This window comes from Urocitellus parryii, chromosome 5, assembly GCF_045843805.1.
Source record: "Urocitellus parryii isolate mUroPar1 chromosome 5, mUroPar1.hap1, whole genome shotgun sequence".
In the NCBI taxonomy this organism is placed as follows: Eukaryota; Metazoa; Chordata; class Mammalia; order Rodentia; family Sciuridae; genus Urocitellus; species Urocitellus parryii.
Genome location: NC_135535.1, coordinates 152,648,121 through 152,661,490, shown reverse-complemented (window position 1 = coordinate 152,661,490; position 13,370 = coordinate 152,648,121).

The window sequence follows — 13,370 nt, the reverse complement described above, 5'->3', positions numbered from 1 at the left end:
AGCAGCTCACATGGCGATCAGGAAGCAGAGAAATTCTACTCACCAGATACAAAATATATACCCCCAGTCACGCCCCCAATGAACGACTTCCTCCAGCCACACCTCACCTGCCCAGTTACCACTCAATTAATCGCATCTGGGATTAATTCACTAATTGGGTTAAGGCTTAACCCAATCATTTCTCCTCCAAACCTTCTTGCATTGTCTCACATACACAAGATTTTGGGAGATACCACTTCTAAACCATAATACTGAGCATTTGATATCTGTGTGTTCACTTTTTTAAAAAATTAGAACATTATAGTTATATATAATAGCTGGGTTTGTGTGTTCACTTTTGCTAACTACTTGTAAAGTGGGATATAATTAGTTATTCAAACATTTGCTATTTGGTGATTATGTGCTGGTGCTACACTCAACGCGAAGTATTCAAAGATGACTTAGGCCCTGCTCACAAGGAGCTTGCTATAAAAAAAAAAAAAAAAAAAAAAAAAAAGGGCTGGGGATGTGGCTCAAGCGGTAGCGCGCTCGCCTGGCATGCGTGCGACCCGGGTTCGATCCTCAGCACCACATACCAACAAAGATGTTGTGTTTGCCGAGAACTAAAAAATAAATATTAAAAATTCTCTCTCTCTCTCTCTCTCTCTCTCTCTCTCTCTCTCTCTCTCTCTCTCTCTCTCTCTCTCTCTCTCTCTCTCTAAAAAAAAAAAAAACTGATATACATGCATAAATGTATGCACACACACAGGTACACACAACACATATCCTATATCTTAGGCTACAAGAACATATAACATTTTGTAAACTGAGATTACCAATCTGTTCCCTTTGGCTTCTAACTGTGGTTTTGGTGTTTTGGTTTGTTTTGTTGTATTTGTTTGTTTTGTCTCTTTAACCAATAATATATGTGGACTGATATCTGGATCTACCATTTGAGCCAGTCTTTCTAGGATGGGTGCCAAGAAGAGTATTAACTATAAGCATCTCCTATACTCACTAGGTCCCAGCATCAAATCCCAGTATTTACCAATAAAATTATTGTCTGGAGGCCAACAGTTATAGAAACATACTCTTAGTTCTGTGACTAAAAACAGAGAAGCATTCTCAATTGGAGTAAACAAAGAATGAAACTATGACTGATTTTACCTGAATTGTTTAAATGATTTCTAGTTTATAAAATATGATGAAAATGATATACAAACTTGGATCTAATTTCTGGAAATGGAAATAGCAAGTTTGTGGACAAAACTGGCATCATACACTTTGTGAGTGAGAGAGGAGAAAATTCCCTCCTCATGGTGTCTGCCCTCCCTCTTAGCATGTGGCTGAGCCCCCTCGCAGGCAGCACAGCCTTGCCCTTCTCTCTATCACCAACCCTGACCTCTGTGAGCTGGCTTAGCTTGTTCTCCTGTACTTCAAGGGCAAGGTCTTTTGAAAACCAAGAGTTGCTCTACTTTTAAGTCATGGCCTATGAAGTGACTGGTCTTCAACCCCTGAGCCCACACAGAGACTAGTCCTTTAGCTGATATGGTTCTGACTTTGCAATTCCAAGAAACTCTGGCTGTCCTCTGCATTTTTCCTGATTCCAGCCCATTGACAGAGGCGATGCCTGGCCTTCCCAGAGATGTCCTGCTGTCTCGCACATTAAAGGCTGCTTTTGTCACCTCCTGGAGCCTGTCTTTCTTGTCACAGTCTGGTCTTTATTGTCAAGCAGTATTGCCACAGTGGTCAGACACTGAACTCTGCCCCAGGATAGTAACTTCCTACTTGGGTTCTACACTTTGCTGCCGAGTTGAAAGGATCATATAAGTGAATTCACACAAAGTAGTGAAAGACGGCTTAGCTGAATGTAAAATACTTCCTGGGAGGTATTTAGGTCAGAGATGGTCCTCTCTAGGACTAGCCACTGGTTAGTGGAGATGATGATTATTTGAATATAATCATTAGTCTTTATTGAACACCTACTATATATAAAGCCCTGGTTTAATATTTTATCTGGAAACGAAGAGGGATTCCCCCCCCCACCCATTGTAAAGACGAGAAAAGTAAGTTTCAGAGTTGTTACGTTTTGGTTTTAGTATGTTTTTCACAGCAGAGTGTCTGTCACACAAAGACACTGTTCTAGCTGCCTCCCTGGATGGGCGAGCTTCTTTTTCTCACCCTCAGTGACACTGTCAGTGGCTTCCTCCTCCCGAGTGAGTCTGACTCTGTAAGCAAGTATAATGAGCTGAACACAGAGATGTTTTCACTTCTAAGTGGGAATTTCTGATCTCTGTGAAAGCAGCCTGCAAAGGAGTCAGCAGCCTGAGTCATTCCAAATTTCATACAATTTATAAAGGCAAAGAAGAAAAGCCAATTACGGTGCTAAATATAAAATGACCTATGGAGCTGCACCAGGGAACCTGCTCTTGCTCTGCTGTCTATGGTGACCTTCAGAGTGGCAAAGAGGCCATTCCCTGACAATGGAATCTCTTCAAGTCAATTGATTGGACAAAATAGTAACAAATTAACCACTGGGTTATGTCTAGGGGTGCTTTTTTAATTCTAACAAATGAGAGAGGACATGGACCCTTCTGCCATGCTAGTTTAACTTATTAAGCAGGTAGCTTAATAATCAAAATCAGAAAAAAAAAGTAGAGAGAGAGAGAGACAGAAGTGGCATCAAGTTTATGCAACTAACTTCAGAGCTAATGAAAAGTTTTTCATATTTACTTGCCGGCTTTGTGCCTTGCTATATTCTGGCAAGTGGTGTCTCAGTTTGTTTTGGAATCATAAATACCGAGGAGTTTTCTGCTAGGAAAAGGTTTTTCCCTCTCTGTGGACATGTACCAGGCAGCTTCAATGAAATAAGCTCTTCTCAAATAACTGTGGAAGGCCTTGAATCATTAGTAGGATAGTGAGATTAAATTTAAAATAACAAGAGGTGAGTTACGAACCACAATTGAAAATCCTTGTGATTCTAGAAAACGAGTTTATATTTTTAGTTTTCTCCCAGAACAGGTTCTAGTAGGTGTGCTTATTATGCATGTTCAGGGGAGAGCTGTAAGCATCTATATGTAAAACATTAATCCAGATACTGTGCTTGGGTTTAGTGTGAGTGCTAGGTTGTATCCACACTTTGAGACTCAGGGGAGGAGCAGAATTTGGGGACAATTGATCTCCATTTGCTTATGTGGTTTGTGGTTCCACATTTTAAATGTCAGATCACACATGAAGACTTTCGTCCTTCAGAGTACCTGCCCAGCTTCCTTCTTTCCAGCTCTGATAGTGCGACTCATTAATCTCAGATATTCTTTACCTTTCCGTTAAGTGGATAGTACTTCCTTTGTCCTGAGACATAAATAGTCCTTAGCAGTGGGCGTCCCTGCTAGGAGTTACTATTGGATTCTGTGAATACTATATGACTATATTTTGGTTGTTGCAAGGTTGAATATACAGTCACATATGCCCTGAAACTTATTCATGCAACATTACAGTAGACATGCTCTACAGTGACACTAAAGGTCCTGAGGAATCCACCCACTCTACTATAGGGATGGTTTAAAAGAATATCTGGAGAGAATGCTGTCCCTTTGGAGTTCTTCTTCTGGCTCCCTTGGAGCAGAGGTAGGGCACAGAATGGAGAAGAGGGTGTCCTTTCATCTGTCCTGTCCCAAGGTCTCAAGTCTCTGAAGGAATATAGGTGTGATGATAGCTATACTCCTGGTAGAGTCCAAGCCCATTGCCATTTAGGATTTGTTAACTTTCACCAAGAGGAAATCATTCAGCACAACTGTGTAAATAACTAGAATGCATTCAAGGATGTACCCCAGAATTGTGGCCAGGTTGATACTTCAAAGGACAAAAAACTGGGAAGGTGGTAGTGCTTCCTCCTGCTATAGGCAAATTGAAACAAACTATCCTTTGAAATTATATAAAAGACAAATGAATGCTGAAAATTTTAAAAAATTGATATTTTAATTTATTTTATGATTGGATAATTCCCTCAGATATTATGTCCTCCATTCTTCAATAGACACATAATTTCCTGATGCCTTAAACACTAGCTGTCTGCTGCTAGGCTACTCTTGCATTCTCCAGACACAATGCCAGATTAGAGAGGTAGAGGTACCTGGACAGAAAGACACTGGCTGCCAGTAGAAACTACTGATTTTCATGAATTATTTCTTGGTAAGAAAACATCGATCTCTGTCAAGAGATCATTTTAAAGAAAGTTGCAAGTTGTGTCATTACATACATCATAAGAATTGTCTAGGACATTATCATATAGTCTATATTTAATCTATCTATCTATCTATCTATCTATCTATATATATATATATACATGTATTATGGAGATATATACATATTGTGGATACATATTATATATACATATTACAGATATTTTTCTACTATGATTTTTTGTGAATCATGCAACTTTCCAAGTTTCTGTGTTCAATTTAGTAGCTAAAACTCTGAACTATCCATGGATAGCACATAAACCTTTATAAAAGATGTTCCCTCTCCTCCACTTGATGGCCCCACTTCTTTTGCTTCTATCCAGTTGTTCCATTTGCTAGCTGATTATATTTTTCTATAATCTTCTAACATCCTACATTTTCTATTAAAAAATATGAGTTAAAAAGACTTACCCCAGTACAGGCATTTAACATAGCATATTTATACTTCTTATACATTTCCCCTCCTAAACAAGAAGAAACCTCATGATATTCACAAAAGTAAATTGTAGTAAATTAATTTTAATGTATCTTTTATAACATTGGTTTTCTCTGAACACTAATATGATGGGTGTTTTTTTTTTGTTTCTTCTCTCTGTAGTTCTGAATTTTTAAAATTTCTCTAGCAAGCACATATCAAATTTACAACCTCTTAAAAATGCATCAGAAAAAAATCATTCACAATAGTTCTACATTGTATAATTACATAACAAAAGTATGAAATCCTTAATTCAGAATTGCAAAGATTAAAATAAATCAGCATTATTTTTAAGCTTCAGGACAAGTTTATCCTTATGTTCAACATGTCGTACATACTTCCCAGAGAGCCGATATGGATAATCCAGTGATCTTAAAATGGATCCTGAGATCATAAATTTTAACAGATTTAAATTTATATAATAACCTTTCCATCTTTATAATCAGGCTTTGAGTCATAGATGCTATTTATGGATAGCTTTTATATATTTTATTGTGAAAAAATACCAAGTAGTCTAAGTGGGCTGTGAGGCTTCTAGAACCACCCAGGAAAGAACTTTTAGTTCTTAGAGACTAGGCAGAAAGAATAAATGTTTGGTTTTTTGTTGTTGTTTTTTCCCCCCCTCATGGAATCCTGTGACCAGCCTGGAGATGTCTATTCACTTAGTGAATAAAAAATGTAAAATAAAATATTTCAGAAATTCCAAAGGCTATGAAAAGAATGTTTTAAAAAATCCACACCTTAACGTGAATTTCAGTCTCTGCCATGAAAAATTCTTAAAGTCCACTTCACATTGTGAATATTTTATGGTTATAGCCCCATGAATTTGCAGTCAGATGACCAACATTGAAAGAATTTGAACTGAATGTCAGTTTTAGGATCATGAATGCCACACTTATGTCAGTAACCAAATAGTTCTGAATTCCAACAACAAATCTATCTTAAGAGAAGAGGCAATTGACTATCCCGAGAAACAAACTGAAGAAGCATGAAGAACACTAGGAAGAAATCAGAAGACCAAGCTATAAGCCTTGACCCAGTATTAACCACTTAGAACCTTGGTCTCCTTTTCTGCACTTGGGGAGATGGAATTATGTCATCTCTAGGTATCCTTCCATAGCTGTTGTTCAAAGAATCTCTGAATTAATATAGTGTTTTCCCCTTTCTCAGGCCTTATCCAGTAACCATCAAATGGTCATTAACTCTGGTTACCAGTCATTATGCTTGTACACAGAAAACTGACCTCGTTGCAGTCCCCTTGGGTTTAAAATTGCTGGCAATAAACTCCCAAGAAGTAATTATTCCTGCAACACTGGTGTGCAACTCCAGTTTATGACAATTACGTACGATTAGTCATAGCTTCCTTATCCCTTTACTCTTTAGGTTTTAGCATTCAGAAAGGACAGTCACTGCAGAAAGTCAATGTGCATCACAATAAATATATCTGAGCTTCCAATGAAGAATCTCTCTCAATTTTCCAAGATAATTACAGAGAAGGAAGGGGTCCTTGTTTTCTGCATCACTTGTAAAAATTGCCCACAACTCAGACAGGCAGAATTTCTGAGAGAGAGAGAGAGAGAGAGAGAGAGAGAGAGAGAGAGAGAGAGGAGAAATAAACTGGAAGAAAATCCTAGAGGACCTTGAGATTAATTTTATGTATTTTATTTTTAAATTACCATTGATAAATATTTCTATTCTTTGAAGTTTCTTCTGTTATCCTATGGCTTGTCTTTCTGTTTTCATTTCAGCAGATAATTGCCTGCCTCAGGATATTGTTCCTTTTTATAGAGAGAAATTTCTCATATCAGATTTTAAGTGCTTTCTGAAATTAACTCTTGGGCTCCTGCTTTGGTGCAGTCAGGAATTGTTCTCCAGGGAAAGCCTGTAAGAGGATGTTACGGATCTTCTTTTCCCCTTTCACCACTTAGGAATACGTGTACTTGGTTGTTGGGCTACAGAGCCTATTGGGAAAATAAAACTTGGTGCATGCACAAAATAGAAACAAGCTGTTTCAGTGCACAATCTAGAAATTATTCTCCTTGCATGTGACTACCAATTCTAGAAAAACACTAAACCAGCACAGTTAAAATATCAAAGAGGACGCCTGCACTGCTACCACCTCTGATTCCACTGCTGCCAGCCAGAGATCTCCTGGAGGTCTTCTTTCTGGATGCTGCTGCCATAGAAGAAATAGCTATCCCGGATGCAACTGAAGCCAACACTGCTGCTGACTCCCAGAGATCACCTGGTGACACTGCCCCCATAGCTGCAATTGCAGCTGCCCCTGCAGCCACCGCTGCTGCTGACTGCTGTCTGCTGCCAATAACCACCGCCACTACTGATAATACCATGGCCTAGAGGAATGCTTGGGGGAGACTCCAGGATTGGTTTCCCATTTTGGAACACCAGCCAGGTCCTGGGGCCTGGGTGCCATCAGGTTAAAAAAGCCTCTGTCTGGGGACTCCAGCTAGGACCTGCAGGTCCAGTGTGGAGTTGCCTGTGGGTTTGGAAGAGCCTGGAGGTCTTCCTGCTAAGAGTGCTGGTGGCCCTTGTCTTGCTGCTGCATCTCCGGGTTGCTGCTTTGCATGAGTGTATCCCTGGTGGTCTCTCTGCAAGTAGGAGCAGCATTGAGATCTTGGGACTGCAGCGTGACCAAGCCTGAGGTATCTGAAGTCCAGATCAGTGGGATAGAGACTGGGTTTTTGAGGGCTGATCTAGGTTTGGTGGTCCCAAGAGACGTCAGAGACAGGGCTGAGAAAATGTTGAACACTGATAGAGACAGTTTGACTTTCCAGCAAGATTTATTTTATTTTATTTTATTTTTTGATTCACTAATCTCTCTACCATATTTTGAACAGGAATTTTTTTTATGCACCAGTGTGTGGAGGACAATAATATATGAATGGTGTTTTGCATTTTTGTTGTATTCTTATGTCTTTATTTTTTTCTCTTTGTTCATATTCTTGTTTATTTTCTTCCCAACTTTTCTCCAACCAACAGCCAATCTGTCAGATCCTCTTCCAATCTTTCTGTGAATTTTTACTTCTAGCTTCTCTCTTCCCCCCTTACAAATATTGCATGCTGTACTACCTCTGTTCTTTTTTCCACCATTTGAAAATCATCTTAACAAATATTCTGTTTGTACTATAGGTAGATAGTTATTGAACTCATCATTTTGGTTTAATATGTGAAAGCAGTATACGCCTTACTGGAGCTATTAGGTTTAAGGCTTTATGTTGTGTTCACTGGGTGCTGTTGATATTGGTCTCACCAGTAAATGTGAAGTGCTAGAAACCTTCAGGGACACTATAGGTCTACAGGGTAGAACCATACTTTTAGTTGTGAAAACACAGTAACATGAAAAAACAAGGTAATAAAGCATCCCAAATAAACCAAGATGCTTCAACAACAGAAGCCGCTGATAACACAGTAGAAGAAATATTCAAGAAGGAGTTCAAATTGTATATAGTTAAATTGATATGTGAAGTAAAGGATAGTATTAGGAGTGAAATCAAAGAAAAAATATGAGAAGTGAAAGACCACTTCAACAAAGAGTTACATATCATGAAAAAAAAAAGCAGAAATCCTCAAAATGAAGAAATCAGTAAACCAAATTATAAATTCAATAGAAAGTCTCACCAACAGACTAAACCACTTAGAAGGACCTCAAACAATGAAGACAAAATATGTAATCTGAAAGTAGAGTTGAACATGTGGAGAAGATAGTAAAAAACCATGTACAGAACATCCAAGAATTAGGGGATAACATGAAAAGATCAAATTTAAGAGTTATCAGAATGGATGAAGGAACAGAGATACAAACCAAAGGAATGCACAATATTTTCAATGATATTATAGCAGAAAATTTTCCAAACCTAAAGAATGGAATGGAAAATCAAATACAAGAGGCTTATACGACTCCAAATGTACAAAATTATAGCAGACCCACACCAAGACACATTATAATGAGAATGATTAACACAGAGAACATAAAATATTAAAGTCTGTAGGAGAAAAAAAATCAAATTGCATATAGGGGGAAAACAATTTGAATCTCAACTGATTTCTCAACCCAGACACTCAAAGATAGGAGATCCTGGAATAATATATTTCAAGCTCTGAAATAAAATGTATGCCAACCAAAATTTTTATATCCAGCAAAATTAAGTTTCAGATTTGAAGATGAAATTAAAACATTCCTTGATAAACAAAAATTAAAGGAATTCACAACTAGAAAGCCTACACTACAGAACATTCTCAACAAAATATTCCATGAGAATGAAGTGAAAGAAAAAAAAAAAAAGTGAAAACCAGAAAAGGGAGGTACACTAAAGGGACATCCAACCAAATGAGAAACTAAGACAAATAAAAAAACAGAAATAAAATCAAGGTGACAGGAAATACAAATCATATCTCAATAATAACCTTGAATGTTAATGGCCTAAATTCATCAATCAAAAGACATAGACTGGAAGATTGGATTAAAAAACAAGACTCAACAATATGCTGTCTTCAAGAGACTCAGATCATGGGCAAAGACATCCACAGGCTGAAGGTGAAAGGATGGGAAAAATTTACCACTCATGTGGATTGTGTAAACAAGCAGGGGTTTCTATTCTCATTTCAGATAGAGTAGACTTCAGAAGAGACAAAGAAGGACATTTCATACTTCTTAAGGGAAGTATATATAAGCAAAACATAACAATTATAAATACTTATGTCCCAAACAATGGAGCATCTATGTACATCAAACAAATCCTTCTCAATTTCAAGAATAAAATAGATCACAATACAATAATACTGGGTGACTTTGACACACCTCTCTCACTACTGAACAGATCTTCCAAACAAAAACTAAGTAAGGAAACTATAGAATTTAACAATACAATCAACAATTTAGACTTAAGTCATATATAGAATATTTCATCCCTCAACAAGCAGATATACTTTCTTCTCAGCACACATGGCTCTTTCTACAAAATAAACCATATCTTATGCCACAAAGCAACTCTTAGTAAATACAAAAAAAGCAACGAGAATACCCTGCTTTCTATCATACCACAATGGAACGAAATTAGAAATCAATGACGAAATTTTAAAAGTAGGAGCTACTGTAACAAATGAAAAATAAATAATACACAATTGAATGATGCATAGATAGTAGAAGAAATCAAGGATGAAATTTTTAAAAAAAACTCTTAGAGGTAAATGAGAACACTGATACAACATATCAAAATCTCTGGGACACTATGAAGGCAGTACTAAGAGTAAAGTTTATTGCATTGAGTGCATTAATTAAAAGAATAAAAAGTCAACACATAAATGACCTAACATTAAATCTCAAAGCCCTAGAAAAAAAGGAGAACAAATCAACACCAAAAGCAGTAGAAGCCAGAAAATAATTAAAATCAGAGATAAAATGAATTAAATTGAAACAAAAGAAACAATTGAAAAAATTGTCAAAACAAAAAGTTGGTTTTTTGAAGAAATAAATAAAATAGACAACCCCCTGGCTGTGCTAACAAAGAAAAAAAGAAAGAAAACTCAAATTACTAAAAGACAAGATAAAGAAAGAAATCTCACAATTGACATATCTGAAATACAGAAAATAATTAGAAACTATTTTGAAAATTTATACTCAAAAGAAAATATCAAAGACATTGACAAATTTCTAGAGACATATAGCCTACCCAAACTGAATGAGGAGGTCATACATGATTTAAATAGATCAATTTCAAGTAATGAAATAGAAAATGCCATCAAAAGCCTACCAACCAAGAAAAGCCCAGGACCAGATGCATTCTCAGCTAAGTTCTACAAGACTTTCAAACAAGAATTAACACCAATACTCCTAAAAGAAAAGGAGGGAACCCTCCAAAAATTATTCTATGAGGCTAATATCACCCTGATACCAAAACCAGACAAAGACACATCAAAGAAAGAAAACTTCAGACCAATATCCCTGATGAACATAGATGCAAAAATTCTCAATAAAATTCTGGCAAATCATATACAAAAACATATTTAAAAGATAGTGCACCATGATCAAGTGGGACTCATCCCAGGGATGCAGTCTTGGTTCAACATATGTAAATTAATAAACACAATTCATCATATTAATAGGCTTAAAATCAAGAATCATATGATCATCTCAATAGATGTAGAAATAGCATTTGACAAAATATAACACATGTTCACGTTCAAAACACTAGAAAAACTAGGGATAGTAGGAACATACCTTAACATTGTAAAAGATAATATCCTAAACCCAAGACCAGCATCATTCTAAATGGGGAAAAATAGAAAGCATTCCCTCTAAAAACTGGAACAAGACACGAATGTCCTCTTTCACCACTTCTATTCAACATCTTCCTTGAAACTCTAGCCAGAGCAATTAGAAAAAATAAAAAACATTAAAGGGATACAAGTAAGTAAAGAAGAATTCAAACTATCAATATTTGCTGATGACATAATCCTATATTTAGAAGACCCAAAAAAAATTTCACTAGAAAACTTCTAGAACTAATAAATGAATTCAGAAATGTAGCAGGATATAAAATAAACACCCATAAATCAAATGGATTCCATACATCAGCAATGAATCTTCTGAAAGAGAAATTAGGAAAACTACTCTGTTCACAATATCCTCAAAAAAAAAAAAAAAAAACTAGAAATCAATCTTACAAAAGAGGTGAAAGACCTCTACAATGAAAACTACAGAACACTAGAGAAAGAAATTGAAGAAAACCTCAGAAGATGGAAAGATCTCCATGATCCTGAATAGGCAGAATTAATATTGTCAAAATGGCCATACTACCAAAAGTGTTATAGAGATTTAATGCAATTCCTATTAAAATCCCAATGACATTCTTCACAGAAATAGAAAAAGCAATCATGAAATATATTTGAAAAAGTAAGAGACCCAGAACAGCTAAAGCAATTCTTAGCAAGAAAAGTGAAGCAGGAAGCATCACAATAGCAGACTATACTACAGAGCAATAGTAACAAAAACAGCATGATATTGGCACCCAAACAGACCTGTAGAGCAATGGTACAGAATAGAGGACACAGAGACAAACCCACATAAATACAGTTATATCCTACTAGACAAGGGTGCCAAAAACATTCACTGGAGAAAAGATAGCCTATTCAACAAATTGTGCTGGCAAAACTGGAAATTGATATGTAGCAAAATAAAATTAAACCTCTATCTCTCACCCTGCACAAAAATCAACTCAAAGTGGATCAAAGACTTAGGCACTAGAACAGAGACCCTGCAACTAATAGAAGAAAAAATAATCCCAAATCTTCACCACATTGGCCTAGGATCTGACTTCCTTAACAAGATTCCTAAAGTGCAAAAAGTAAAATCAAGAATCAATAAATGGTATAGATTCAAATTAAAAAACTTCTTCTCAGCAAAGGAATCAATTGAATCAATCTCTGAGGAGATTGGAATCAATCTCTGAGAGAGAGCCTACAGATTGGGAGAAAATCTTTACCACATGCACCCGCAATAAAGCATTAATCTTTAGAACATATAAAGAACTCAAAAAACTGAACACCAAAAAAACAAATGAGCAATCAATAAATGGGCCAAGGAACTGAACAGACACTTCTCAGAAGAGGATATACAATCAATCAACAAACATGAAAAAATGTTCAACATCTCTAACAATTAGAGAAATGCAAATCAAAATTACTCTTAAGATTTCATCTCACTCTTGTCAGAATGGAAATCAATAAGAAAATAGGCAACAATAAATGTTGATGAGGATGTGGTGAAAAAGGCACACTCATACACTGCTGGTGGGACTGCAAATTGGTGCAACCACTATGGAAAGAAGTATGGAGATTCCTCAGAAAACTGGGAATGGAACCACCATTTGACCCATCTATCCCGCTCTTGGTTTATACCCAAATGACTTAAAATCAGCATAGTACAGTGGCACAGCCACATCAATGTTTATAGCAGCTCAATTCACAATAGCTAGACTATGGAACCAACTTAGGTTTCCTTAAATAGATGAATAGATAAAGAAAATGTGGCATATATACTCAATGGAATATCACTCAGCTTTAAAGAGGAGTGAAATTATGGCATTTGCTGGTAAATGGTTGAAGTTGGAGAATATCATGCTATGCAATAAGCCAGTCCCACAAAACCAAAGGCCAAATGTTTTCTCTAATATGCAGATGCTAATTCACAATAAGGCAGGGGCACTAGGGAAGAATAGAATTACATTAGAGTAGGTAGAGGAAAGTGATGGGAGAGGAGGTCAGGGGATGTAAGGATAGGAAAGACAGTAGAATGAAACAGACATTATTACGGTATGTATATATGTGACTACATGACCAATATGATTCTGCAACATGTACACTCAGAAAAATGAGAAATTATATCCCATCTATGTATGATATATCGAAGTGCATAAATGCATTCTTCTGTCATGTATAACTAATTAAAACAAATTAAAAATTAAAAAATAAATGAATAAAATGTCAAAGAATAGGCACTAAATAAACATCAGTTGATGGAATAAATTCATGAGGATATTTTCATTGACATCTTTTAAATGATGGTAGAAAACACTCTTAAGTTTGGTTCCACTGTTTAGCTATTATGAATTGTGCTGCTATAAACATTGATGTGGCTGTGTCCCTGTAGTAAGCTG